The sequence below is a fragment of the Diceros bicornis genome, chromosome 13 (genome assembly GCF_020826845.1).
Source record: "Diceros bicornis minor isolate mBicDic1 chromosome 13, mDicBic1.mat.cur, whole genome shotgun sequence".
Taxonomy (NCBI): Eukaryota; Metazoa; Chordata; class Mammalia; order Perissodactyla; family Rhinocerotidae; genus Diceros; species Diceros bicornis.
The window spans coordinates 23,670,879-23,697,980 of record NC_080752.1 but is presented as its reverse complement, the minus strand read 5'-3'; positions in this window follow the sequence as shown (position 1 = coordinate 23,697,980).

Below are 27,102 nucleotides of genomic sequence, written 5' to 3'. Positions count from 1 at the left end.
TCTGGCTCTCAAAAACCAGGGCTAGCAAAGCACAACAGAAGAGGGTCATTTATTTCCACAAAATTTATCACCCCCTTAACGGGTTGCAGTGGCCAGCGTATTATTTACGCCACGTCAGGATCCACTCTGCCCTCCCCGACTCCCATCCTCAGCAGCCAGGGCGGCCAGGAGGGTCCGGGCAGAGGCCAGGCCCGGCTTTGATATCTCACTGATAACATATTGTACAATTAGATCAATTTGACAATTTCCATTATGGCTGATAAAATATTTATCGAGCCTTGGAGATGATGTCTGATCTCTGCACCATTTGTTCTGCTAATGGGGAGGGGGGTGCAATGAGGCCGCAGACAGGCAGACGGAGCCGGGAGCCGGCGCCTCGGCCCCTCTCCCCATTACATTTGCAAATTGCTGGCACCAGTCATAAATTACCGCCCAGCCCAGCGAGATTGATGCCGAGCTGACAGGGCAGGTAGGTGACTTGTGATGACATTCGTTCATAGAAGCATTAATCACGGGAGAAAGAGAAAATACCCCAAATTGGCCCATAAGTCTAAATATTAAGGCATGAGAAGCAGGCAGCTGGAAGATGGTTTTCGCAAGACCTGAAAATTGGGAAATGGAAAACATTTTCTATTATTTAACAAATCATCTTAATAATTTCCCGTGTTTTTGCTCGGAGTTCCGAGGAGTCCGGGCTGCAAGGATGGGTCGTGCCGTGCTCTCGTCGTTGGTGGTGTTTAATAAAACATACTGCAGACGGCCTCTGAGGCTGCCTTTGTTGCAGGATTTCCACTCAGGGAAAGGGAGGAAAGCACGTTGGTGTTGCCGGCTCGGGCTGCCAGCGTGGCCGGCCACATCCATGGGAGCACGACTTTCTCTGCAGCAGGCGACGTCCAGCGAAGTCTGGCTCAGGCCAAGCCCATCGCACAGCTGCACACGTGCTCCGGAGACCGAGGCAAGGACCCGGACCAGCTGCAGCGGCTCTGGGATGTGGGAAGGGATCGCTCTGCCGTGGTCCCCACACTCTGGCAGGTGGGGGCAGCGAGTGTGCCCCATCGCTGCCCCGGAGCCCATGATGTCTACGGCCAGAGCCGGGCCGTGCGTGTGAAATACCACTGCAGAGATAAATGGCCCTTCACGAACTGCCCCTGAGTTAGAGAGCCAACGTGGCTTTAACAGCAAATGAAAAATAAACACGTCAATAAGTGAGCGAAAGCGGAGGTCCGGGGCCCAGATCTCAGCAGAGACCAGTGGTGGTCGGGGAGGTTGGGGTCCGAGCCCAGCCCCTCGGCCTGTGCCCTCCCACGGTGGCCGGGCTCATCCTGAACTGGGGGCCCTGTGTGAGCCCCCAGTAGCTGCGTTTCTACTTGGAAGGCTGCAGTGCAGAGTAATTAAATTAAATTGATGCTGTCCCTGCTTTGAGGCCACCCTTGATTTAAGGCCAGAAAAGGAAGCAATTAAATTTAATAAAAACCAGGTTCCTAAACAAAGATATATGGCCGATGCGGCCATCCGGAGACTGCATCCGCCCCGAGAGAGAGACCACTTTGGGTGCTGCCGATGTCGGGTTTAAAATAAAAGAAATAATCAACTCCCAGAGCCTCTTTTCCAATATGCGGCTCTAAAACGCCGGTCTCACTAATGACTGTCGAAAACCAGAAACCAACAGTCCTTCCTCGGAGGGAGACGCATCGCTGGGCCGACAAGAGTAACTCGGGGCTGCGGCATTTGTGTGGCAGGCGTAATGAAGGGTGGACTCTCGGGGCTCAAGGTTGGGGTGCAAGGTCCCAGGACGGTGCCTGGGGACAGCGCCGAGCCCGGGAGGAAGAACGGGAGGCGGCCAGCGTCCTGGCACACTTCCTGCTGAGACCACGGATGCCGTCCCGCATCCACCCCCCTGTCCCCCAAACCACACTCAGCCCAGGAGCCCCCTCCCCTTTGATTGGAGCAACTCCCCTTCTGTTAACAGAAGCGGGGGTACGTGGGCCACTTCCAAGGCGAGTCCTAAAAAAGTTCTCTGCTCACAGGGATGAGAGAAATCATTGCAGCTCAGGCAGAGAGAACGTGAGCCATGGCGAAACACAGCTGACAATGCTGAGGACTATTCTCCATGGTATTGACGATAACAGTGAGCTGGCCATCCCCTGCGTGCCCCTAAGAGACGGGGCTGTGGGACTGCGCCCCGGGAGGGGTGTCAGGCGGGTCTGGAGCCCCAGCTGGGCCCCCCGCCCACCCCACTAGCCACTCTGTCACCCCTCTGTTGTCCTGGCTGGGTGATCGGCATTCACGAAGCAAGTTGTCTTCTATCAATCTGCTGCCCGCTTTGGGCAAAGGGGCACGTGATTCATTATTTAAACATCAGTTCCCGCACCCCAGGGTCACCAAGGACAGCCCCAGCCCTCTGCTTCCGAGGGTCCTCCTGGAAAGGGCTCGGCTCTGGGGAGGAGTGAGGAGGAGGCAGGCGCGGCTCCGGCGGGCTGGCGGGGGGTGGGGATTCCCGCGTGCTGTTGCTGAGGAAAGGACCCAGGATGGGCAGTGGTGGGGCCAGGCAGGGCACAAGCGTGGGGCATCCCTCTTCCCCGGCCACTTGGCCAGTCAGCCCCTCCGAAAAGAGCAATGCAGAAAAGGGCAAACGCGCCTGTGTTTCGATTTACCAGCCAGGATCAGTCACAGAGACACATGGATCTCTGAGCACTGGGCTCCTAGCCTGTCCCAAGAACAGAAGCCCCATTATCTTATCCCAAAGGTCAAAGTTGAACGCCCACGGCACCCGGGAAAACCAGCTGAGGGGGAGGTAAGAGGGCAGCACAGGGAATGGTCCTCATTCCTCCTCCTTCTCCTCACTAAAGGACTGTGAATCAGCAACAAAGCTAGAGAGCGCACAGTCCACCAGCCAGCCCCGACCCTCAGCTCCCGGCTCATCCTCAAGGTCCTGAGACCTCCTCCTAACACAGATGACTGAATGACTATTGGGCCATGTTCCCCTCAACATGGCAGGAAGCCTTGTGCCCTGGCACCTGCTGGGCCAGGGCAGGAAAGCCTTCTAGAACTTTCTGGGCCGCATGTCTCCCTCCTCTTTCGGGGTGCTGGTGTCGTCTTCTGAAAGGATGGGCTGTGACAAGAAGTCAGGCCCTGTTGGTTGCCTTTCAGCCACACTTGGCCCACCATTCCGCACATCTTGAAGCGCCCGTGCGCAGAGAGCAGAGCAGCAGGGAAATCTGGGCCAGGAAGCGAGTGCAGGTTTGTGCGCTGGTTCAGATCAGGGCATCTTAGAGGGGAAGGTGAGGATGCCGCCTCCACCCTGAACACAGCACAGGAGCATGGGGCAGTGAAGCCTCAGAGAGCCGACGCCCCACCACCTAGCGTGGCTCTGAGGGCACAGTGTGACGCTGGGGAGATGCAGGGTCCCCTGGCGGCCCTGGGGGGAAGCGCAGTCCCGAGACAGCACCAATCACCAGCCCCAACCACAGGGCATCCTGACAGGGTGGCTCTGAGACCCAGCACTGGTTCAGCGACACGCTTTGTATCTAATGGATGGGTTTGCTTTCAATTCTCTAAGAGATGGAGGCAAAAACCAACTGTCAGACACTGAGCTCACAGCAGACCCCTCAGGTTTCACACGAAGCTTGGCGGCATTGTGTCCTCAGGAGGGTTGTGGCCCCCGCAGTTTCTCCCTGAACCCCAAGATGACAGGTTTCCTGGCACAGAGGGTAGAGTGGGGGAGGGACGCACAGAGTTATTTGGAAAGAGGTTTGGGGATGTCCTCACTTTTCCCTTCCCAGGAACGCCAAACCAGGCATTGTGACCAGGACTAAGGAGCTCAGGTCGCCCAGCTCTGGCCCCCACTGCTGCCCACAGGGCCCAGGGGCAGACGCTGCAGCCGGCTATCCTGGCCCCCATAGGCTCCTGAGACATCTTAGCACCGGTGGGGAACTCAGCCTGGAAACCGCCAGAAATCACCAACACTGGAAAGGAGGGGCTGGCCCGCAAGGCCTGGCCCTGGACAAGCAGGGTCCGGGCAGTGGGTGCTGCGGCCCCACAGGTGGGCGGCTCTGCTCATTGGCAGGAAAGTTAGAGAGGAATTCTGAGAAGCAGGAATTCTCTTTTAGGATCAGGGATATTTCCATGAACCTGCTTTGTAGGAAACCTCGTTCCCAGCTGCTGCGTGTGGATAAGAAGGTAACTCAGGGTTTATGTACCTGAGAAGGAAGCCTTCTCAAGCCTTTCTTTTTTCATCACTGGAAATCTCCACCCTCCTCCAGCCACATAAAACTGCCTCCTCCAGGGAGCCCTCCCAGATGGCCCTTCTAGACTCTGCCATATCCAGACTGACTTGTAGCACCTCCCAGGCTAGCGCGCCCTGGGCACTCCAGGGCAGGGCGCCGCTGCCAGAACATTCTGAGACTTTTGAGAGAAACATCCTCGGAACTCTGCCTGGGCAGATTTCGACTGCACCAGTAGCGTCCCCCTGGCAGCCACCGCTGTCCCCAGAACTTATCTCACACACATGATGAGGCTTTGCAGGGAGGAGGAGGGGCAGCCCTGCATTCCTTGCTCCCTACACGACAGTCTCCCATCTAAATCTGCGCCGTGTGACCCACCTCACATGCTGGCTCTCGGGCCAGGTGGCTGTGAGGTCACTGAGAGGGGAGAAGGGGGCCTGGGGCCGCCCGCCCAAGGGGGCTGCTGCAGAAATGGCCCTGTCCTTGGTTCCCTGGATGCCTGGACTGGGAGCAGGACCCAGCGGGCAGCGGTGCGCAGCAGGGGGGCGTCGCAGGTCTGATCCACACATCCCAGGCTGGGGCTGGCCTCCCGCCACCTGCACTGTGGGTGGCCTCTCAGACTGAATTTCCTCATCTGTAAAATGGGGTCAGGCTCCTCTGCTGGCCCTGCCATCCACCCCCTTTGTCTGATGCCCCAACACTGGGGATGAGACCTCCCTCTGCACCAGCCCCTCCCCAGCCCACCGCCTGGGGGAGGGGGGAGGAAGATGTGCCCGGCCCCCGGCTGCGGCCCACAATTTACAAACCAGAGCTCCCTGCGAGACTCAGGCCAACGTGAGGGTCAAAACCAGTTCCCAGAGTCCCAGAGCACTGGGGCTGCCCCGTCACCTGCACGGGACAGGACGGGATATTGACCACAGGCTGCCCAAAGGAGGGGGTGCGTGTTGGGGGTGGGGAGGAGCCTGCAATCTTCCACAGGGCGGTGTGTCTGCCAGGAGTGAGAGGTGGGGCCGCGGGGGCCGCAGGAAACGCCTGACAAGCCCATTCCTCTCTCCACACCCAGCGCCAGGAGCTGCGGGCCAGAGAAACCGGCCTCCATGGCCTCAGAAAGCTCAGGGGTCCTCAGAGCTGGCCCACCGTGGCGTGTGGACACAGGGACGTGGGGCACTGTGCTGAAAACTAGGAACTGGCTTCTCCTCCAACTGCAAGTCGGTGAAACATGAGATAAAACAGTGGTGGGCGAGGGCCCTGGACACGGCCAAGCCTGGGTTCACATCCCAGCCTCGCTGCTGCCGAGGCTGTCTGTTCTTGAAGAAATGACCTGGCCTCCCTGGACCTCCATTTCCTCGTCTGTGAGACGGAAACTCCAGAGCTGCCCTCACAGGCGTGTTGTGAGGACTCTAGACCCCCGGGAGCATTGCTCAGCACCCCACCTTCACAGCCTCACCCTTGGCCACCTTTGCCACCATGAACCAGCCTTGGCCGGGGTGGGGCATGCGGGTGGCCTGGGACAGGCAGCGGTGTCCACCTTCCGATACGCTCCGAGTCACAGGGCCCCCAGATCCGTCAGAGGGTTGGCATCACCCCCTCACTGGGCACAGCTAGAGGCCTGAAGCCGGTGGGCCCATCCCTGGGCCGCCCAAGAGCCCCCTTTCCTCCCTGGGGGCAGCTCCTAGGCCCCTTGCTGGGGCCCCACGCCCCGCCCCCCGCCCGGTGTCCCGTGGCTCCTGGACAATGGAGCAAAACAATCTCCTCGCACCTGGACGTTTAATTTCAACTGCAGGAAAAATAAGAGGAGACACCCCCGGGCTCACTCGCCGAGCTTGCCGCAAGCACCCCAAGAGGCAGCCCTGCCCCTTCGGGCCCCTCCCTCCCTCGGCCTATGAAGGGCACTGAGGAGGGGTCCCGGGATGGCACTCAGGAGACCCGGCCCAGAGCCCCGAGGGAAGGGGAGGGGAGGGGCAGCAGGGTCCAGCGCTGGACCGAACAATGCCGGGACCTGTTTCTCGGGGTAACCCGACCCTATAATTACGTCTGAGCCCGGTCGGGGGGTGGTGATGGGGCCACAATGCGAGTGCCCGGAAGGAAGTGGGTGAAGAGACCCTTTAATTGTCATTGCCACGTCGGGCGCATTGCGTCAGGTGGGCTCCGGTTACGGGCTCACAGCTGGCGTGTCACCTGCCCTCGAGGAGGGGGAGGGCGCCCCGCGGCTGGAGCGCAGAGCCCGCCAGGCTGGGCCCCGCCGGCCTTGGCAGCGGCTGCTGGGGCTCTTGTCACTGGACTGGCTGTGAAGGCCCCTTGCCGGCCGGCGGGGCCTCATTGTTTGCCCTCAGATAAGAAATGTGGGCCCATGTGTTTTCTTTTCTTGAGAAAATGTCGGGCCTGAGGACGGTGTCTGCAAGACAGGAAGAGCTGGGCGCAGGGAAGGGCCTCCCTGGGCCCACCCTTCCCACCGCACCCCCAGGGACCCCCACCTGCTCTCCCGCCCCCCATTGGGGAGGACAGAGGCTGGGTGACCATCGCTGGTCGAGGTCCTCCGGGCCTAAGGGAGACTGCTGGACTCACACCCTCCTTCCCAAGCAGGGCTGGGCCAGAGCTCTGTGGTTCTTCCCCCGATGGCTGGGGTGCTCCACAGCCCCCCAAATAAATGGGCGACTCAGCTCTGCCAAGAAGACGCCCTTCCTCCCTGTCGCCCCTGACCCGGTGGGCAGCCAGCGTGCAGACATGGGACCCCAGGCCCGGGCTGTGGGTGGCCGGCAGCTCCCCTGCCACTCGGTTGTCTGATCCCCCGGCTAATACCCGCCCGATTCCCTCCACCAGTGTGCGGGGAGGTGGGCTCCTGGGGCCCCACGCAGGCTCCGCAGTCAGGCCCCTCCACCAAACAAAAGCCCGCCTGTTCCCTGCCTCTGCCTCGTCGCGGCTTAAGGACATTTTTGTCATTTTTGACCAGCTAATGTCTTGAAAAAGAAAATGTTGTCTAATCGCTTTAAGTTTAATCTGCACTGTTTTTGAACACGCGAGGTGCCGATGCTGACTTTCCTGGACCACTTAGGTCAAGGCCCTGCTGTTCATGGGTCTTTTTCCTCCCCCCTTCTCGGGGAGGCGGGCTGCACAGGTCCCAGACGCCCTTGTAGTTGGTCCCAGCGTGGACGTGACTTTCCCATCCAGGGGTTCTGGCGCCCGAGGCCGCACAGAGGAGGGCGGGACGCAGAAAGCACTGGCCCTCTCAGCCCTGACTCTGGCTGCAACTTCCCCACCTCCCCGTGGTGGCTCAGCCCGTGCCCTCTGCCTGGTGTTCCCGCCCTCTGCCAACAGCTCCTCTGCCGGCCAACTCCTCGTCTTTTAGAATCAAGATGCACGCCATGTTCCAGGGAAACTTCTAGACTCCTGCTCTCCTCCCTCCACTGCTCGCCTCCCTGGCCCTTTCTACATAATTCCCATTATCTGGGGAGATTCTGTGCGTGGACTTCCTTTCCCAGCGGCGGGGCCAGACTTGGAGGCACTCACCTCTGGCCCCAGCACCGGCCCCGGGGCCCCCCAGGAGCCCGGGGTTCTGGGTCCCTGGATGTTGGATCACTTGCTCAGTGATCTCAGGGGAGCCGTTAACCTCTTGGCAAAACAGAGTGGACAACTCCATGTGTTGTGGGCTTTTTGTAGAAGTCAGATGAGATCAAATGCGGTGGCTCGGTGCCTGTGGGGGATCTTGGTAAGGGCATGTGAAGGGCCCGGGGAATCTCCTCCATCATAGTGGATGCTGGCGGAGCAGCTCTGGAGGGCCCTGCTCTGCCTGACCACAGGGTCGCTGTGGGGGACCCTCCGCCAGGCCAGCTTCAGCAAAGCCTTCCTCTGGGGATACCCAGCCGCTCCCACCCGAGGGCTGTGTCACCGGGAGCCAGTGACAGTCAGCCTTTCAAAGAACACCACTTGTGTTTCACTTCAACATCCACTCAGGGATGTCCCGCTGGTCTGTGCCAGGACGGGGCAAGCATGGCGGCCATGTTGGGGCCTCCTAGCCACCCCCCCACCTCCCAGTCAGACTCGGGAGGCCCTCCAATCGCTGAAGCAGATGCACCTGCCGCAGGTCTGATGTTAAGCTTCTCTGAAGCGTGTTGCGGTGTCTCCTATGAACAGCCACCGCCCCGGGTCAATTCAATGCGGCTCAGTGTTAATTACAAGGCTACTTTTCCAAAAATTTGAAGCAGAAGTGCAGTATTTGTGTTTGCAAGAGGCAGGGGTCCCGGGCACGTGGATTTGGCTGAGTAGCCCTGCCAAAGCCCCCCGGGCCTTTGGCCCGACCCCCCAGCCCAGTGTCCGGTCAGGAAGGAGGGAATTTCTAGCCAAACATGCCACTGCTCCTCCAGGCACTGCCTCAGAGAAAGCTGGACCAAAATAATGGTCACTTTGCTTTAAAGATAAGTTCTGTTTAAAATGAATCATCCTTCCTCTGTTAGGAAGCAGAGATGTGGATTTGTCATGGCGAGTATGGACAGGATGGCTCTAGAACATTCTGGGCTCATGTTGGCTCCTAGGAAGCTGGATCTGGCAGAAAGACACTTCGATGGGGAGGAAGGAGGGCATGATCGGAGAGGTGGAGAAGCCCCCTCCTGTGTTTACCCAGCATCCAGGGTCGGAGGTGGTGCATGGTGCAAACTATCTGCCTCTGGGGCATGTGTGTTCCTCAGGAAGGTTCTGGAAAGCTCTGGAAGGTTCTGGAAAGTTCCAGGAGGTTCTATGTGGACAGGCCTCTCAGGGGCCAAGACACTGCTTGGAACAGGCCCAGGTTTCCTGTTCACCCTCCACCCAGCAGGCTCCTCTCCTTTGCCTGCTGGCCAGGGATTATTCTGGGCAGAGACCAGGGCCCGTGTCCAGGTTCTGATGCTTCGTAAACATCGTCGAAATAATAAGATGATATAACGACCACATATTTTTCTCCGCTGCACGGCCATGTTGACCCTCATTCTGGTTCCAAAATCCCCCCTCCACAGAGCCCCGCCATCCGGGCTGCTCCAACTGCAAAGACCCCAAACTCAGATAAATAAGTTTAAACCTTTAAAAATTGCCCTTAATGCCCCATTGTGCCCTTGATTGCTCATTTCCCAACTATATAATTAGCACATAAAGAACTCTCTCCTCCGAATTAAATGGCAGTAATTGGGTTTTTAAAAAACTAATTTAAATCCTAAACCCTTTGGAAAAAAAATTGTCATTGTTTACATATTAAAGGACTAGCATTTTAAGTATTATGGGGCTAATTTAACAGGCTTATCTAGGACGCGGGCCATAGGGGCAAGGCTGGAGGGAGGAGGAAGGCCTTCTCCCCAGCAGCAGTGAGCAGAGAAAAAGGGCCGCTCCCTCGAGGGAGAGGAAGCAAGAGCACCAGAACCCCAGGGCAGCCCCAGCACCCACTTGGGCCGGAGCTCAGTGCCACGGCCACCTCACGGCATTTGCTGATGGAGGAGCCACACCAGCACCCACCAGCTCTCACCCACTGCCCCACACACACACAGCGCTCATATGGGGAGGAGCACCCTCTTATCGTGTGGAGCATGGCACAGAGAGAGCAGCAGAAAGCCAATGGCGTTGCTTTTCCAATGGCGTGCAAATACTTGCTTATTGTTTCTGGAATTGTATCATTAAATTTATTTTCTTTACTGGAGGCAGTAGAGGGATATAAGAATTTGAATTATTTTCACTTTGAAATTTTTTCTTTTATTTTCATGCTAAAAATCCTTTGAAATAGACTTAATGAGAAAAGTGTTGGGGCTTTACAAATTTTCAAAGGGAACTACGAAATGCTACTGAAAACTGTTTTTTCAAAAACCTTGACTAAATGGAGAGACAGATCACGTTCCTAAATGGGAAGAACTAAAAATTATAAAGCTTTCCATCCCCTTAACTTTAGCCTAAAAATGTAATAAGATTACAAAATAAATCTTCCTTTTTAACTTGAAAAATATGAAGCCAAAGTTTTTCTCAAAGGGAGAAAAGAAAGTAAAACTCCACCATGACAAGAAATGTTAAAATAGAAGGAGAGGCTTGCTTTTCCAGGAATTTAAATATTTGATAAAGAATGCAAAGATAAGACAAACAAAAATAAAACAGTTGAAAATTGCAAGGTGAGGTACAGGCAGGAGGAAGCATAGCCGAGCCAGCCACACAATAGAATGTTCTAGAAGAAAAAGGGCATCAGCATTGCTCTTTCAGTAGGACCTGGGAGCAAGCGCCCTCTCCTCGGAATGCCTGACCCACCGGGCGAGTTCTCAATACACCCAGGGAATCCGTCTGGAAAGCAGCCGACGTGAGCACTTACATGATCTCAGCAAGGGAACCCCGAGCTGGAGCCGACCACCGAGGTGGGCGGCGTGAAGTGAAAGGCCGATGGGCTAACTGCACCAGAATCAGAAACCTACGCACAGGAAAACAAACCCCAAATTCTACGCCACGAATAAGAAGGCAAACCACCCACAACAGAACGGAGGGAAAATCTCTATAACGAGCTCTCGAAAATTCATCAACTAAACACGAAGGGGCTGAAGGCCTGGCGGGCGGGCGGTGGGCAGAGAGGAGGGGACAGTGACTGTGAAGCACCACCCCTCCCCGGAGCGCCAGCCATGTCGCCTGAATCAGCAATGACGTGACAGCGACTGAGCCCATGTGGAGGGGGCCCAGCTGCTGGACACTGGACGATGGTTGGCTCTGGGAGCAATTCAGCCAGGTTTCCAGGCCTTCGGAAGTGCCCGGCCCTTGACCACGAAAGGACTTGCCACTCCTGGAGTCTGAGAGTGCTGTTGCATTTGGGCTTTGTTTGGGGTCTTCAGGGGACTCACAGGGATGTGAGACACAGCGGTGGGTTTGGACGGGACCCTTTGTGGCCTCCAGGGAGGGCCCAGCTGCCTGCAGGCCCCGGGGACCCAGGCCGGCTGGGCCCGTGTGTGGTGTCCCCGCGTGCCTGGGAGGGAGAGGTCTGTTGGCTTCTCACTGAGATCTGGGGCCCTGTCACCACGAGCCCCAGGCTGGGGTGGGGTGGGGAACGCAGCCTGAGACTTGCAGGGGACCAGTTAGCAGTAGCCTGTCTCTGGGGTCTCAGTGCCTTCAATCTTTCTTCAAATTATTCTGTAAAAACTTCTGGGCGCAGGGCCGGCCCCGTGCTGTAGCAGTTAAGTGCGCACGTTCCGCTTCGCCGGCCTGGGTTCGCTGGTTCTACTGGGTGCGGACCTACTCACCGCTCATCACGCCATGCTGAGGTGGCGTCCCACACAGAAGAGCTACAACTCTACGACTATGATAGAAAACTATGTACTGGGGCTCTGGGGACAAAAAAGAAAAAGAGGAAGATTGGCAACAGAGGTTAGTTAGCCCAGGGCCAGTCTTCCTCAAAAAAAAAAAAAAAAACTTCTGGGTGGACGCAGATCCTCTGCACTAGGAAATCCCCCCAGCACTCCCTGAAGCTCTAGCACCTTCCCTGTCCTGTTACCCCGCTGAGCCCGGCTGGCCCAAGGGGGTCCTAAGGCTGAGATGGGGCCCTGAGCTTCTATTTTTCCTTCCTTTATTGTTTTCTATGGAGTGAGGATCCATTATCTCATGAAGAGAAAACTACCAATAACTAGAATGCAAGTAATTTATTACATTAAGTAAATTATATAAATAGAATAAAATAAATTATATATACATATGTACACTGTATGTTATATGTGTGTGCATATATACATACATGTATACATAACCACAGCGAGAGAGAGAGAGACAGAGACTGAGAAAGAGAATTTCTTGGGTTGGGGTAGGAGAAGACGCTTTTTTCTCTTCTGGGAGTTCCTGCTCTGCAGGCTTTGGGACCAAGTGACTAAGGAGCCTGCCCCTTCCCACCTGCGGCATCGATGCCCCTCGGACTCTCCCACAGTGACTGGAAAGAACCAGAGAGAATCTGCCTCAAACACCCCTGGGCTCCCATCCGTCCTGGCTCTGAACATGAGCATCCAGGAGAGATCAATGTGGGTTTCAAATGCACAGGTGCCCAGAACCACCCTCCACGTTGCCCCTGCATTTCTGCACTTGTTGCACACATGCACAAGGGTGCGGCTGCACGTGCACACGCATGCACGCACCCCAGATTCCCTCCTGGTTGCCCGTCAGGGCATGCGGACGGCCCTCATGCTCCTGCAGTGCCCGCAGCGGGGAGAAGGAAATGGCAGGCTGCTGATACCCCTCCAGCCTCCCCTCGGCCGCCTCGCCTCTCATTTCACTCGGTCCCTCCCACTTTCCAGACAAGGACACCAGGCTGGCAGCAATGGCCGTGACTCCCAGGCCAGAGCAGGGCGGGCATTTCCTTGAGGATGTAAGCGGGGCCGAGCAGACTCCAGCTCCCAGCAGGGGCACTCGCAGGGCTGCAGACAGACGTGACGTCAGTCTGTCCATGCTATTCCCACGGAGCCAGGCATGGGCACTGTCTCCGCCCTGAAAAGACCCACTGACCGGCAGTGTGGTCACTGACTGCAAGGCGGGAGAAGCAGAGCAGCCCCCACGAGACCCGGGGTTGTCCATCGGTCAGCCTAGGGGTCAGAAGCACGGGCTGGGGCACCCTCAACCTTGCACATTCAGCCTTCCAAATCACATAATGACCCCACCCAGGTCTCCTGCTGAGCTAGGGGTCACTCTCGATGCCCTCAGCTGGGAATAGGCTGGGTGCTGAGGGACCCAGTGCAGGGACCCAGGCGGGGAGAAACCAGCCCTGCACCTGGAGACACGCACCAACCTGGTGAGCGCACACAGAGAGGGTGAGAAACGCTGGGCTTGGGGCAAGCCTCCAGGGCTGGCTAAGGATTCTTGGCTAAGGAAGGTCATTAGGTGTTGGGGGTTCGGCTTGTCTCTCTGTGCCCACATGGGGCCCCACACACAAATGGACACACACACACACACACACACACACACACACACGGTTGAGGCCAAGCATTTAACCAACCCCGCCTTTCACTCACATATCTCAAAGCACACTGACATCCTCCATCTCCCAGGACAGTTCCTTTCACAGCTTGCTCACCGTCAACTGTTCAGCCAACTGCCTTTGGGTTCCCGAGCTGGACTCCCCTGGGCTGAGCCTGCGAGCCACCACTGTGGGAGGAGAATGTCACCAAGACAGGGCCCCCTGCATCCCGGTCCAGCGGGTTCTTTCTCGATGTCTCAACACTGTGGCTTTCATTTTCCAAAGCCGTGCATGTGGCTTCACAACTCGAAAAAGGAATAAAGAAGCAACTCCGGAATATTTAAGTCCATTTTGCCTGGGATAAAACAGGAATCAAAGTGGATTTGATGTCCCCACGTTTTCCAGGACACAGCGCCCAGGGCGGAAAGCAGCAAGCAGAGATTCTCGCTGCTGCCCGCCACACATGATGCTCTGCCTCCCTTTTTCTAAAGAGAGCTCACCCACCATAAAGCAGACTATGCCTGGAAGACAGACCCGGATCTTTCTTTCAATTTTAAAACACCCAGAAGGACTCATGAAATGTGGAGCTGATCCCTTGGCAGTGGGGCGACCAGGGGGACAGGGGTTTCATTCAAGCATCGTCTGAAGTGGATGGAAACATACTTGCCCTTTTCTCAGGAATTAGCAATTTAAGCAGGAAGCCTGTCCCAGATGCCAGAAGCCTCCTGGTCAGGACCACGTTCAGAGCCCGACTCTCAGCTCAGAGCCCCCTCCCCGTGACCACTCCATCCAGCTTTCTGCTCCAGGCTGCCAGGCTCCATGGTGAGCAGCCAGGGCTGACAGGCCTCCCGAAACGGAGGGCTGAGGGTGAGCCCACTTCCCACTGCTTCCACACTCACACAGGTAAGCCTCCGCCCAGTGGGACCTGGCCAAAGACGGCCAGCCCGACCCAGGTCCTACTGTCCCCTGCCCTGCGGAGAAGGGGCAGTGTTGGAGCATGGAGGGAGCGCAGTGGCCCGGAGCATCTGTATCATTTTACAGGCGGAATGGATCTGCTTAGCAGCAAGTCTTCCAAAATGAAACCAGAAACCAGGTCTAATCATTTGAGCTCGATAAAGATTCCCCAAGTGCCCGGGAGGCCGCTGTGCCGTGCTGGTAACCAGCGTCCTTTCTCTCCAGACACACAGATCCTGCGAGCAGCAGAATGAACTACGTTGGCTTCACCCACAAAGTTGGGGGGTGGGGGTCTATCTCATGAGGGCATCGTCTGGGTAAGACGATACCCGATGTAGCAAACAAGGAAAGCAACGTTCAAGAAACCAATGTAGATCAGCTCTTGGCAAGGTCTGTGCACCGCTGTTATGCATTTTGAGTTGCTTGATGCCAAATCGTAACAGGCTCCCCTTGCCAGAAACCACGAGAGGTCAAGCGAGGATCACAGAGGAGCCCAGAGATTCGTCTCTAAAAAGGACAGTGCTGAAATCTATTTTGAGTTTTGCAAAACAAGTGGCCGGCTGGGCCTCTCTCCCTCTCTCTCCATCTTTTCTCCTTGACTCCCTTTTCATTTAAAAACGAGCATCCCTGCCTTCTTCCCACTGTGGCCTCCAGCACCAGGCCCTGGCTGGGCTGAGCCAAGGGGTCAGGACAGAACCCCAGCAAATGTGTCTAGGACCCAATCACCATCCTGCCCACTCCAGCTCCAGGGCCTTCACAGGGCCAGCCCTGCAGCCTCCCAGCTGAAGCAAGCTCCCAGCCCTCCTAAGTTTGCCAAGACATCCAGGGAGGGCATCTGGGGTCTCAGAGCAAGTGCTGGGCCTGACATCGGAGAACCCCGTGCCCCACCTCCATCCTATACACCAGCCACACAGAATCAGAAGCCCTTCTGGAATATTCCCCACACCTCCCTGCCTCTGTGCTTTTGTATGTGCTGTTCTCATCACCAGGTACACCCTTCTCTCCAGGCCCAGCCGCCCCTCCCCTCCAGAAGCATATTCCCTATGGTACAGGGTCCACACTTGAGCCTAGGACTGGGGCCACTGGTCCAACCCCCTGGCCCTCTATCGCCTAAAGAGCTTGCAAATCGGAGGAGAACACTGCCTGGCATCAGCCAGAGCCCCCGGGCCTTCAAAGCCATACAAGGTGCTGGATCAACTTGTTTCCGAAGGGGCTGTGCATACATGATCTGAATGTCCCTCCACGAGGGCGAGAGAACCCGGACACTGCCCACAGGTAGCTGGGCCTGTCACTCACTGCGCAGAGGCCTTCGGACCCTCAGGCCTCACAGTATCCATCTGTACAATGGGTGTCTGAGCCTGTGCCCCGCAGCACAGAGAGGAAGCGAGCCACCAGGAGCCAGGAGAGGCCAGCGGAGAAGGGCGCACATTGGCAGCTGGGGCCAGGCGAGCCTGGGGCCCAGCCGGGAGGACACTGTTCCCAAGCACAGTCAGGACGGCCAGGCAAGGGCCGGGGACTGGCAGCCACCTCCGCCGGGCCAGAGGAGCTGGGCCGGGGAAGGGAGTCACAATGGGCCCCTTTCTCCCCTCGTTGATTGAGACAGTTCAGTTCGGAATATTTAAACAGTTGTATATTCACAACTGTGGCAAGGGGAGAGGATGACCTAAGGAGGCTAGCCCAGCGATCAATGCATAATCAGATAACTGCCTGCTCTCAACAAGGCTTTAAGTGAAGATCAGCCACTCAAAACTCTAATTCCTCTTGCTAATTAAGCAGCCTGTTAATTGCTCTGGGGCTCTAATGCCCATCATTATGCCTGTAACAGCCCGCGTGACAGCAGTGGGCCTGGGGCTCGGGGCCCACAAAGGAGCCCAGCCCTTAATGAACCGGCCATGCTGGGCCCCTGCGCCATCGGCCGCACCGCGCTCCACTCCTGGGCCAGGCATGGTGGGGGCAGCACCCTGCATGCTGACCAAATGCATTATAAATGCCGGAACATACCAGGACCGTCAGAAAAGGAGAGATCTTGTTTTTAAGACTCAAAAAAACCTGCCGGGTCCTGGGACCCCGTGATTCTCCCTGAAACTCACAACTTCCCCGAGACCTTTTCGGGGCCAGTCATGGTCAGTGGCCCCGAGTTTTTCATGTGTGAGTCCTACTGAGCCGCCGGGCAGCCACTGAGTGGCCTGGAGACAGTTGCCTCGTCTCTGGGGCCTCAGTTTCCCCTGTACGACGTGGCGCTGACGGCGCACACCTCAGGGGTCACAGGAGACCTGAGGGGCTGAATAGACCCCAGCCAGGGATAACACAGAGGGCAGCCCACCCTCTAACTATCCTCTCCTTCCTCCTCATCGGTGGACACCAGGCCCGGCCTCCTGGTCAGCTCTGGGGGCCTCTCAGGCCCAGAGCCCCGGGCCCAGGCTGTGCGGTAAGGACTGGACTCGGCCCAAGTGATTTGAGGCCCCCAAAGCCAGCTGCAGAGGAGGACAGGCCTCCCCGGTGAGGTGCAGCTGCCCGACACCCTCACTCCCCGGCCTGTTGCTTTTGGCCACTGACCTGCCTGAGCGAAGCAGAAGGTCAGAGCCATTAGCCAAAGAGAGACTCGGCAGAACCGTGTTTGTTTTGGGTCAGCTGAGTGAGGGTTTTCCAGAGACCCAGACAGATCGCAGAGAACACCAAGGACCTGAGGGTCTGTGGTGCGGCTGGAATCTGAGCACAGGGCGGGGGGTGAGGGGAACATTGGGGCCGCCATGCGTGGTACTGCCTCCTTCCAGCACCAGGAGACCCTGCCAGGGCCCACTGATGCGCGGGGCTCTTCAGTGGGCCCTCCTTCCTCGCATGGTCTCTCCAGGGGGCGGGCTGCGCATCCATAACGCTTCTGGGCCCTTGGGCTGGGCACACCAGCCAGCAAAGGCAGGGGATCACTCCATCTTGCTAATGTCTCTCCTGAGGCTGCCGGGTCACGGCACTAGCATGAAGCCAAGCAGGGATGGAAGCCCGGGTCTGATCAACAGCGCAGCCCTTACTCTCCTTCCCTTTCCTGGAGCCTGGCAGGACGGCTGAGTGGCCAAGAGGCCAGACCAGGCCTGGAATGTGGCAGGTGGCTGCTGGTGCAGCAAAGGGCTCTATTCTAGATAGAGGGGGCTGGTGTTGGCCCGAGGGCCCAAGTGTGGCTGCTACCTCTGTCCTGCCTGGTCCACTGTCCGTTACCGGACAGTGGGTCATGTTTAGAGGTCACGGGAGCAGACAGCCCCCAGCCAGGCCAACAGCAGCGCAGAGAATCCTGCGGGGACTCAGAGGAAATGGAACCTCCTCCCGGGGCCCCTGCAGCCGGCTGCACAACTCCGGAGTTCTCGTGGGGCCGGCTGGGGTCTCACATCTGAGGATGGGATACTCCTCCCCCGGCCTGGGCACCAAAGGCCCCGGAGAGACACAGTCCTGCAGGGAGCTGAGGAGATGGGGCCATGCCCGCCCTTCGGGGTGGGGGCCTCAGAGGTGTCTGTGTGTCCTGCTTCAATGTCTGTGTGTCCTGCTTCAAAACTATACGATGCCCACCATGGCCATCACCACGGCTGTGGCCTGCATCTTCACACCCCGGGGAGCATTTCACAGCCTTGACACGGTCGTGAGTTTCTTGTCTTTCCCTCAGAGGAGGCGAGGCCAATTGACCTGCCCTAGTCCCACACCTCAAAGTTCAGAGCTCAGACTTCAAACTGGATGTCTAATCCCCCACAAGGACAGGAAAGGATGACTCCACTTCTGACCTCGGCTCCAGGATCTTGGTTGCACTAGGACTATGGCCTCCGACGTCCCACAGGAGGCGGGGAAGGGGCTGGGATGGACTGCCTCCCCAGAGCTAGCTGCACCCACATCGCCTGGGAAGACTCTGGGCCTCCCTCACCTGGGAGCAGGATCCTGCTCTCTGAACTGACAGGCAGCACAAGGAGAGGGTGGGAGAGCCGCCGCCTCCAGGAAGGCCCCATGGGCTCCAGCCACTCTCCACTCACACCTGGGGAACGTGTCTCTTATCTCGGCCTCCCACAACTCGCTTGGGGGTTTTTGGATTTGACAGATGCCTCCAGATACACAGCACTTAACCCCTCAATCAATGATGGTCTCCTATTACAACTGCGCCAGCTTTCCAGGCTCCTCTGCAGGTGGAGACAGACACGTTCCCAGAAGGTGGCACCCTCGCATCTCGCGGCCTCTGCTCCCATGCGCAGGGGAAGGCACCTGACGCCTGGGGCAGGGCTCCAGCTTGGAGGTGAGCCATGCTGGGTTCCGGATTGCAGAGAAGGAGATGCCGAAGACTGGGAACCCCTGACCGTGTATTGGCTTAATACAAAAGATCTGGCGATACCCACCGCCCGAGAGTCAACCCTCCTCAGCGTCTCGGCCGTGCACTGCCTGCGAGGGGCCCAGCAGGCCTGACTCCTGATGAAATCTGGAGGTCTCTCTCCCTCCAGCCTCGGCCCTTTGCCGCCCACTGCACAGAGCTCCAGCCCCGCCCTGGGCCACTCCCCAGGCCTCGCCGCTCCCTTCCCTCACCCCTCCTTCCAGACGAGCCCCCTCAGTGGGTCGGTGGGTCGTCTGGGCACTGGGAGGCGGGGGAGTCCTGGTTTGAATTTGCAAAGTCGGGGCTGGTTTTCATTCCCGGCAGCCGCCTTCCTTGAGCCCTACAGGAAGATTCAACCTGTTCAAAGTCGAAATAAAATAAAATACAACAGCATCTCTCCACTCCTTATTAAATTAAAAATTCTGGCCAGTAAGGGAAACCCCTAAATTTGATTTCCTTTCCTGGGCTGTTTTCGGTGGCGGGGGCTGAGTCTGGAAGAAGGCAGGGCTGTGCTATTTGTCGAGTCAAGACGGTTCATTTTTTTCTCTCATATAATGATCCTTTCTTCCCCCTGCAGGCCTGTGCGTTGTGTTTATTCTGCCCAAACCCGAAACTCCTGCACACAGCACTCAGAACTGCCAGGGGCCGAGGCTGGTCTGGGCACCTCCAGGAGCCCACTTGCCTCCAGGGCCAGAGCTTTGAAAAGATGTTGCTTGAAGTTTGTGATGGACTTAATGGGCGAGGGGGCGGCCCCTCTGGTCAGGCATTCGACCCTTCTCACGAAACCTGCAGACACTCGACTTTCCGGGATCATCCCTTTTGGGGTTCACTCACTTTGGGGGCCATATTTGACAGTCTGGGGACATGAGGTCGTGCTATTAGACACAGAGGGTTATTTGCACAGAGAGTGTTGGGTATCTCAGGAATCGATTAGAAAGAGTGAGATGGCGAGTTTCGTTTTTCCTACGCTGAACACTGAGGCAGGAGTGGCCTTCCCTGTGGGCGGGGGGGACCGGTGGGCAGGCCTGACAGTGCCCTGCTCCTGGCCGCTGCATGGCCGCATTTTGGCCGGGACACAGCCTCGGCCCCCTGACCTCCGCAGACACCATCTGCAGGGAAGGGGCTTGCAGTGAGCGTGGCTCCCCTAATAAGATCCACATTCTGCCGGGTGCACATTTAATACAAAAGATCTGGCGATACCCACCGCCCGCGCCACTCGGGCCAACTGAAAGGCCTTTGTTCGGGGAGATTAGAGCAGATTTGCTTTCATTTTTCATGATATTTCACTCACTACATCGCCGAGGTTCCTGACGTGGCTGCAACCCCTCCTTCCCTCTGCGTCCCACCCAGCCCGCACATTCCAGGGGTCTCCAGCCGCCTGGGGGACGGGGTGCTGGCTGAGGGGAGGCCTGCAGGGCCGGCAGGGTTGGGTCAGGCAGCAGGCGGCCGCCTAGGCCCGGCCACGGTCCCCTGAGACTGCGTGGCTGCGCCTGGTCCTGCCCGGTCCCCCAACCAGCCCCCAGCCTCCCCAGCCTCCCTGACTCACATCTGGTTCTCTGCTTTTGGAGGCCGTGGTCATTTTTCACTGCGCCCTTTGTTCACACTTCCCGGTCCTGGCCGAGGGCTGGGAGCCACCCTCGGGCCGGGCAGCAGGGCCTGCAGGCCGGTGGCCACACAACTCCTGGGGTCTCGACAGAAATGATTTTGTTCCGGTTGGGGCCTCTGGGCTATGGCTTGATCTCACTGTGTTTTGTTTTAATTAAGAGCTGATCCTTTTTTGAGTCCATTCCTGAAAATAGCTCCATGTTGCTTTCCTCCAGGACACAAGTCTTTTAAAATAAAAGACTTTTTCGAAAACAAATAATGTCCCCCCCCGACCCCCCCCCCCGCCCCCAGGGTCATTTTCAAGGGCAGATGCTGGTGCAGGAGCTTCTGCTGCCCCCAGGCCAGCAGACCCCACACACCCTGGACCACGGGCTTCGCAGGGAAGCCGGCCGGGGCTGGTGACGGGCCTGCGGTCCAACGGCCCCTCTACTGGCAGCTCCGCCGCCTCCCCGGCCTGCCTCGAGAGCCAGGGCACTAACTGCAACATTTTCCTACACAACAGCAAGACAAGAGGAGAAAACACCCACTTATGTTGTCCCAACACAAGATTCTGACACGTTAACAAGTTTATTATATCCTGTTTCTAATCTAAACACAGAACGAGTTCTCGGCAGAAGTGGGAAGCCGGCCTCAAACGGTCCTCTCTGGGGCCAGCAGCCTCCCTCTGCTCCTGACCTGGCTTGGCCCGCCACCCATGGTCCCCTCGCTCTGCCTGCCTGGGATCACTCCCACAAGGCCCAACGGACACCCTGCAATACCCACCCCAGCTTTTACCACTGAAGACCTCAGCGGCTCCGACCCTCAGGCTCACGGGCAGACGTCCACTCCACCCTGTCCTCCCCCCTGTCTGCAGGGCACAAGGAGCAGGGCTGATGGGCAGATGTCTCCTGTGTTCCTCTCTGGCCGTCAGGGTGGCCCGTCCAGCTGACAGCAAGTTTCCCATCTCGGGCTTCAAGGGGGTAGTGGCAGACCCTTTGGGGTCACTAAAAATAAAAGAAGACCAGCCTGCACTTGGAGTGCTCTCTGTGAGTGACGACCCCCCAAGTTCATGAACAAGCCCCCTCCCAGCCACCCTTCAGGTTGGTCTATCCCTGTCCTCCATCCATGTCCTGGGCAATGGGGTGCCCCTGACGTGCTGCGGAATTGTATACTGCTCTTCTGCTTTCTTGACGCTTCATCCATTTTCTGGCAATTAGGGGTGGACGGGAACACAGTGGCCTCACAAGGCCAAAGTGCGTCAGACGCATTCCCAGAACCTTCCAGCGCCTAGAGAGGGGTGGCCACCAGACTGTGGGGGGGGTGTGGGGGACACATGATATTTGTGGAACAACATGATATGGGGCCAGCAAGGAGACATCCTACAGATTTAATCCATCCCCTTAATTACTTGGATTTCAAGCTGTGAACTGATAACTCAGCCGGGCGGCAGGGGCTGGCCCGTCACCATCTTCCCACAGAGGCTCAGGGAACCACCTGTGGACCTGGGCCAAGGATGGGCGGTGGGCGGCTCCAACCGACCCTGAGCAGGGAGGCCCTGCCTGCACCCCGGCCTCTCCCAGGCCCCTCAGCCCTGGGGGAGGGACTGACAGCAGTGATGTCTGTGGGACTCAGACTCCAAGGCAAGCAGACAGAGCTGCCAGCAGCAAGGTGGGCTCCTCTCCCCTCCGCAGAGTCGGGATGGGGGCCGCAGTCACCGGGCAGGGCAGGTTCCCTCCTTCCCGAAGCTCCGGGGGCAGCAGGGATGGGGTGCTGCCCCTCCCCCAGCTTCGCCCTCCTCCCAGGTCTGCAGATGGGCCTGCCGGCTGCTAAGTAAGAGACAATCCAGCGTGACCAGAAGGGCAGGCCTTTCTCAGCTTCTGGAACAATTTTCAAACACTTAACTCCGTGGCTTACATTAAGAAAAAGGATCAGTCATCAAAATCTCATTGTGCCGGCACAAAAACATGGCACCCCTGCCACTCTCCCACGTTCCCGAACCTCAAGCCTCGTTTCCTGCCAGCCACGAACACTTCCCCAGGCTTCTAGAACCCTCTCCCCCAAAGTCCACCCTGGCCGATCCCAAGAGAACACACGGCAGAGCCCGTTGGCCCCTGGAAGCCCGAGGAGACCTGCACCCACGGCCCACAGCCCCGGAGCCCAGGCCTTGGGGCCGCCGCGGCTGCGCTGAGAAGACTCGGCCCCTCCCCAGACTGACCTATGCTGCCGGGGAGGCCACGGCCAGACTGAGAGCCCCCTCCCCATGTCCTTTCAGGGAAATGACTTTCCAAGCCGTGGTCCAGAGAAAGGTAATTAACCAGACCCCAGAGGGCTGAACCTGCGGTCAGGTCACCCACCTGGCCACACAAAGAGCCACCGCGGTGCCGGGCCTGGCCATGGCACTCCATGCACACTGAGAGGGGGGCGGCGGCTCGCTCAACTCCACCCAAGCCTGGAAAGGAAGCCCCCCTGCTGCCGAGAGAGGCGGCGGCTGCTGTGAAAGGGAACAGCAGTCTCTACTGGACAGGGGTGTCCACACCAGCCCGTTGGATCAACGAGTGTCCAGATACAAGTCACAAGGCCAGTGTGTTGGGCCACAAAGGCCCTCGGCCCGAGAGAGACACCTGGAGCAGGCGGAGGTGGCCCAGGGCAGCTAAGCGGTGTCCGGGGCCCATGCCGCCCCCTCTCTCCTAGGCTGACCAGGGGGTGTGGCCGAGGGCCCCTGGCCTGCCTCACAGTCAAGGGGTCCCGAGAGCCGAGGTCTTGCAGGCTGGGCTGGGGCTCATTCAGTACTCTCTCTATGGGATTCCAGTCCCACCCAGACACAGAGGCAATGCTGGTGCCCTTGTGTCACCACACCTGCACATGCTCACAGACGCACACATGCACAGGCTCACACACGCACATGCACACTCACGTGCATGCATTCCTTAGCAGAGCCCCTGCTGCGCAGGCCTAGTTCTCCCACGCTCACGTCCTTCGGTGGGTGGCCCACTCCCTCCTCGAGGCCTCCTCCCAGTGGAAATGGAGTCGGGTCCCCTGCGGGTCCCCAGGACACAGTCTGCTGGACATCTGTGGGCCTTGGCTAATGCCATCCGAAGACACATCAAAGAGCCACGCCAAGAAGGCTCCCAGCTCTGAGTGTGGCCCAGAACGCTCCTTTCCCCTGAATCGGGTGAATCGGGTGAATTGGGAGGGGTGGCAGGCCAGCGTGCCACAACCTGGACCTGCCTGTATTTCAAAGGAAAGCACAGGACTACGCTTACAGCCGCCCTAAGACCAACGAGCCCTGGGTTTACGACCCACTAAAGAGACCAGAGCTCAGACACGCCCACAGGATGGCGGGTCCGTGGCTCCAGCTTCCACCGTGAGCACGAGGCCAGCTGTGACCAGGCCAACACACACACATATCCGGGTTCTCTGGACCAAGCCGGGCACTAAACTACACAGGAGCCCACCTCCCCCAAACCCTGCTCCTCATGCTGGAGATGGATGAGCGGGAGGCACCGGGTCCTTTTCTGGTCTGGTCACTCAGCAGACCACCTAGAATAGGCTGGAAAACAGAAGAACGTAGGACAGGTGGGCCTGGGCCTCCACACCTCTCCTTAGGCCTGCGGCTCACTCGCCATCCTGGGAGGAGTGAGGTGCTTGTTTCCACCGCAGCCTCACCGGTCGGCCCCACCACCTCCACAGGGACTCTCTGAATCCCTGGTTTCAATCGGCCCCTTCCCTGCATGGTCTAATCTGATTTCCTGCTCCTAAGGAAGGCCGAGGCCATGACCACGGGAACATGGGCCGACCCTCTGGGTCCCTGGTTGCCATATTTGTATTTAAAATGCCCTTAAACCTAGGCGCGCCTGGGGCGGCTCACAGAGGCGGGTGTGGAGATGGAAAAACCAGGAATGAATTATTCCAAGAGGATGTTGCTGAACAAGCCGTGGCTAAAATAACTTAGAGCAAAAAAGCGTGGAGGAGGGGGTCTACCCCACGGAGAACAGCATCCCCTGACGGGAGCCCCTGACCTGAACGCTGTGTGGGAGAGCCCGTCACCCCCATCCCCAGAGGTGTCTGCAGGATGGCGACTGCTCATCTATCCGGCATTGCAAACTCAGTTCCCACCTCTCAAGACGATGTGGACCCAGAATTCCCAGTGTGAGCGCCCTGGAGACCGTGAGTGCTGCCTGGGCTGTGGTTCCGGTGGCCCAGTGAGCAGGACTTTGCTGCCTGCCATCACATGTCTGTGAGTTTGTTCTCAAGTGCCTGGTGCTGGGCTGTGCAAGACCTATCAAAGCAATGGTGACCTTTCGCAGTGCTGCCAGGTGCGGGCCTGCTGAGGTCCAGAGTCCAAGTCACCTGCCAAGACCAGGCCCAGGGGGCAGAGCTGTCCTGGCGGCCTGGACGACCGGACCAGCAAGCAGCAGCTCTGACCTGCCTCCCACCCGCCCCGGGTCAGCCTCCAGGCCAGGGAGACCCTCACTGTGCCTGGCCCTGGCTCCTGGGGTGGACAGGCCCCATGGTGTCAGCGATCAGAGCCAGGGCCAGGGCCCCATGGGGCAGCCTCTGTCCAAGGCCAGAGAGAGGGCCTGGCAGGGGCTCCCAGCCAGGGAAAGATGAGGGCCCACGTCCCCGAGTGGCCAAGCCCAGACCAGGGCCTGCTGCCTGGGAGCAGGGTCAGCGGCATCAGGCCGAGCTGCCAGCTTAGGAGCAAAATTCCCATAAGGCACCAGGGAACAGAACAACCAGGGCGCCCCCGGCTCCTCTGGGCCCGCACTGCTCACCCACCCGCTGTCCTCGGCTCTGGTTTTCAGTTTTGTATATGGGAGGCACTCAACACAGAGATGGAATGAACCCACCAGGGAATGGACGCAGCAAGTGAGCTTCTATCGGGTGACCTGCTGGAAGACAGGGATGCCCTGAGGTCTGTGACAGTCCCTTCTGTGGCCCTGGGGAAGGCCTTGGCCTGGCACCCTCCAGGTGGGCCCCAGCCCCACACCTGTCTGGAGTCAGCGCCCGCCGTTGAACCCAGCCTCCCGGAAGCTGTGGCTGGAGAGGGGCTGCGTGGACAGCAGCTCCCAGGTGCCGGACACAGGGTGGAAAGGCCATAGCACCCGAGATGCTGTGTCACAGTCCCCGAGGAGCCGGAGAAGAGCCAGGCAGAGCTTTGTGGGATCTGATGACCTGGAATTGGGCATCAGCAGCCCGGGCACTCTCTAACAAGCTAACCCATGGCGGCAGGAGACACTGGATTAGTGGCCAGGATTTCAGGCCAGGGCTAGACGGCCACGGCCTGATGCAGGCCCCTGGGCAGCCGGCTTTGCTCTCTTGGGGATGCCCCTGCCCCCACCTGCCCCACATGGGCTCACAGCACGGGCGGCGCTGTGAGCAGGGTGTGCAGACTATGGCCGATCACCCCTTTGTCCTCGTGAGCACCACTCACAAGGCCTGCCTGATGGAATATTGATCCTCGGAGTGCAAAGTCCAGCATGCCATTAGTCCAATCTGCTCTCAAGCTGACACAATCCCATCATTTGTCATCTGCCCTGTCCTGCTGGGTTTGTTTAGGAGCTGGGGTATTTGCTTTATCTGTCACTTTCCAAGCCTCCCTCCGATTGCCTTCCCTGATGGGCGTTTATGGGGCCACCCCGTTCTCACAGTCCCCCCGCCCCCGCCCCCCAGCGCCAGGACATTTGTTGAGTTCTGAGCCCTTCACATGAAGGCCCCGTTAGCACTGACCCACGTCACCCCACGGATGACGTCTCCCCAGCCACTCAGCAAAGCTAGTCCTTTCGTCCTCCACGACCCACGCATGGGACAACGGTGTGGTGCAGAGAAGGGCAGAACTTGACTCAGGTCACACAGCCAGGCAGGGCCGAGCTGGGATTGAGAGCCAAACGCCCCAGACTCCACAGGCTGTGTCCCAAGGCACCGGGGGTGCTGTCCAAGCAGGGTTGGAGGGTGGATGGCAGCGGTGTGACCGGAGGAGCCCTCAGGGGCTAAACCAGCTGTGCGGAGGGGGCTCCTGCCCTCACACCTGGGGAGCACCCGCAGGAGCCTCCTTTCCCCCACCCTTGAGATTTGCCCCCCAGGGCCATCCCAAGGGCTGTTTCGGGGGAGGGAGTGGTTCCTGGATGATGAGGCTCAGGGGACAGACAACTGCTGTGGGGTCCTCGTCCGGGCGCCTGCACACACCCATGTGCTGGCATCTGGGGCGGCTAGCTCTCCCTGAGTGTGTGTGCATGAGGGTGCGTGTGAGCGTGTGTGTACACGTGTTTATATGTGTGCACACACGTATGTGAGCATGTGTGAATGTGTGAGTGTGTAAGCAAGTGCGTGTGTCTGTATGCACAGGTGGGTGAGCCCATGTGAGCATGTCTGAGTGTGTGCATGTGCACGTGTGTAGGGGTCCATGCTGCTCTCTTAAAAGGACCCCGTGGCATCTCAGACAAACATCTAAGTGTGAATCTGCATTTTAAAACCTGGCGACTCTGCCGCTGAACCTCCTCCACACATTGCTCGTGGGTTTAAAAACAAAATCAAACAAGAACATTGGCAGGCAAAGGAAAGTACTCCAGCGTTTGTCCCTCTGCATCCCAAGTGTTTAAGATCAAAGAGGGAGACGTGGGAAATAATCTCAAGTCAAGTTATAACCCTTAGACCCAGCCCTGAGCTAAGAGGCTGTCGAGGTGCAGCGTCCCCAGCAGCCCCCTCCCCGCCAGGACCAGGGCACGGGCACCGTGGGGAGCCATCGGAGGTGTCAGCATTATGGGGGTGCTATCTAGTGTGCAGAGGCCAGGGATGCTGCTCAATGTCCACAGTGCCCAAGACAAGGAATTTTCTGGAACAAAGCGCCCATAAGTTGAGCAACCCTGCTGTAACCCAGCCCCCTTCCTGGGCTGCTCCTCCTCACACATGGGTCTCCCTGCCTTGTGCTTGATGTGTTTGCTTGATCCCTTCTCCCTCTCTCCTTCTTTCCCTCCTTCCTGCACGTCTTTATTGAGCACCTACTGTGTGCCAAGGGCTGAGTCACTCTCTGGCTCAGACCCGGGTTGGAGGGGTGGTTGAGCTGACCAAGGACTCAGCCCCCTCAGAGG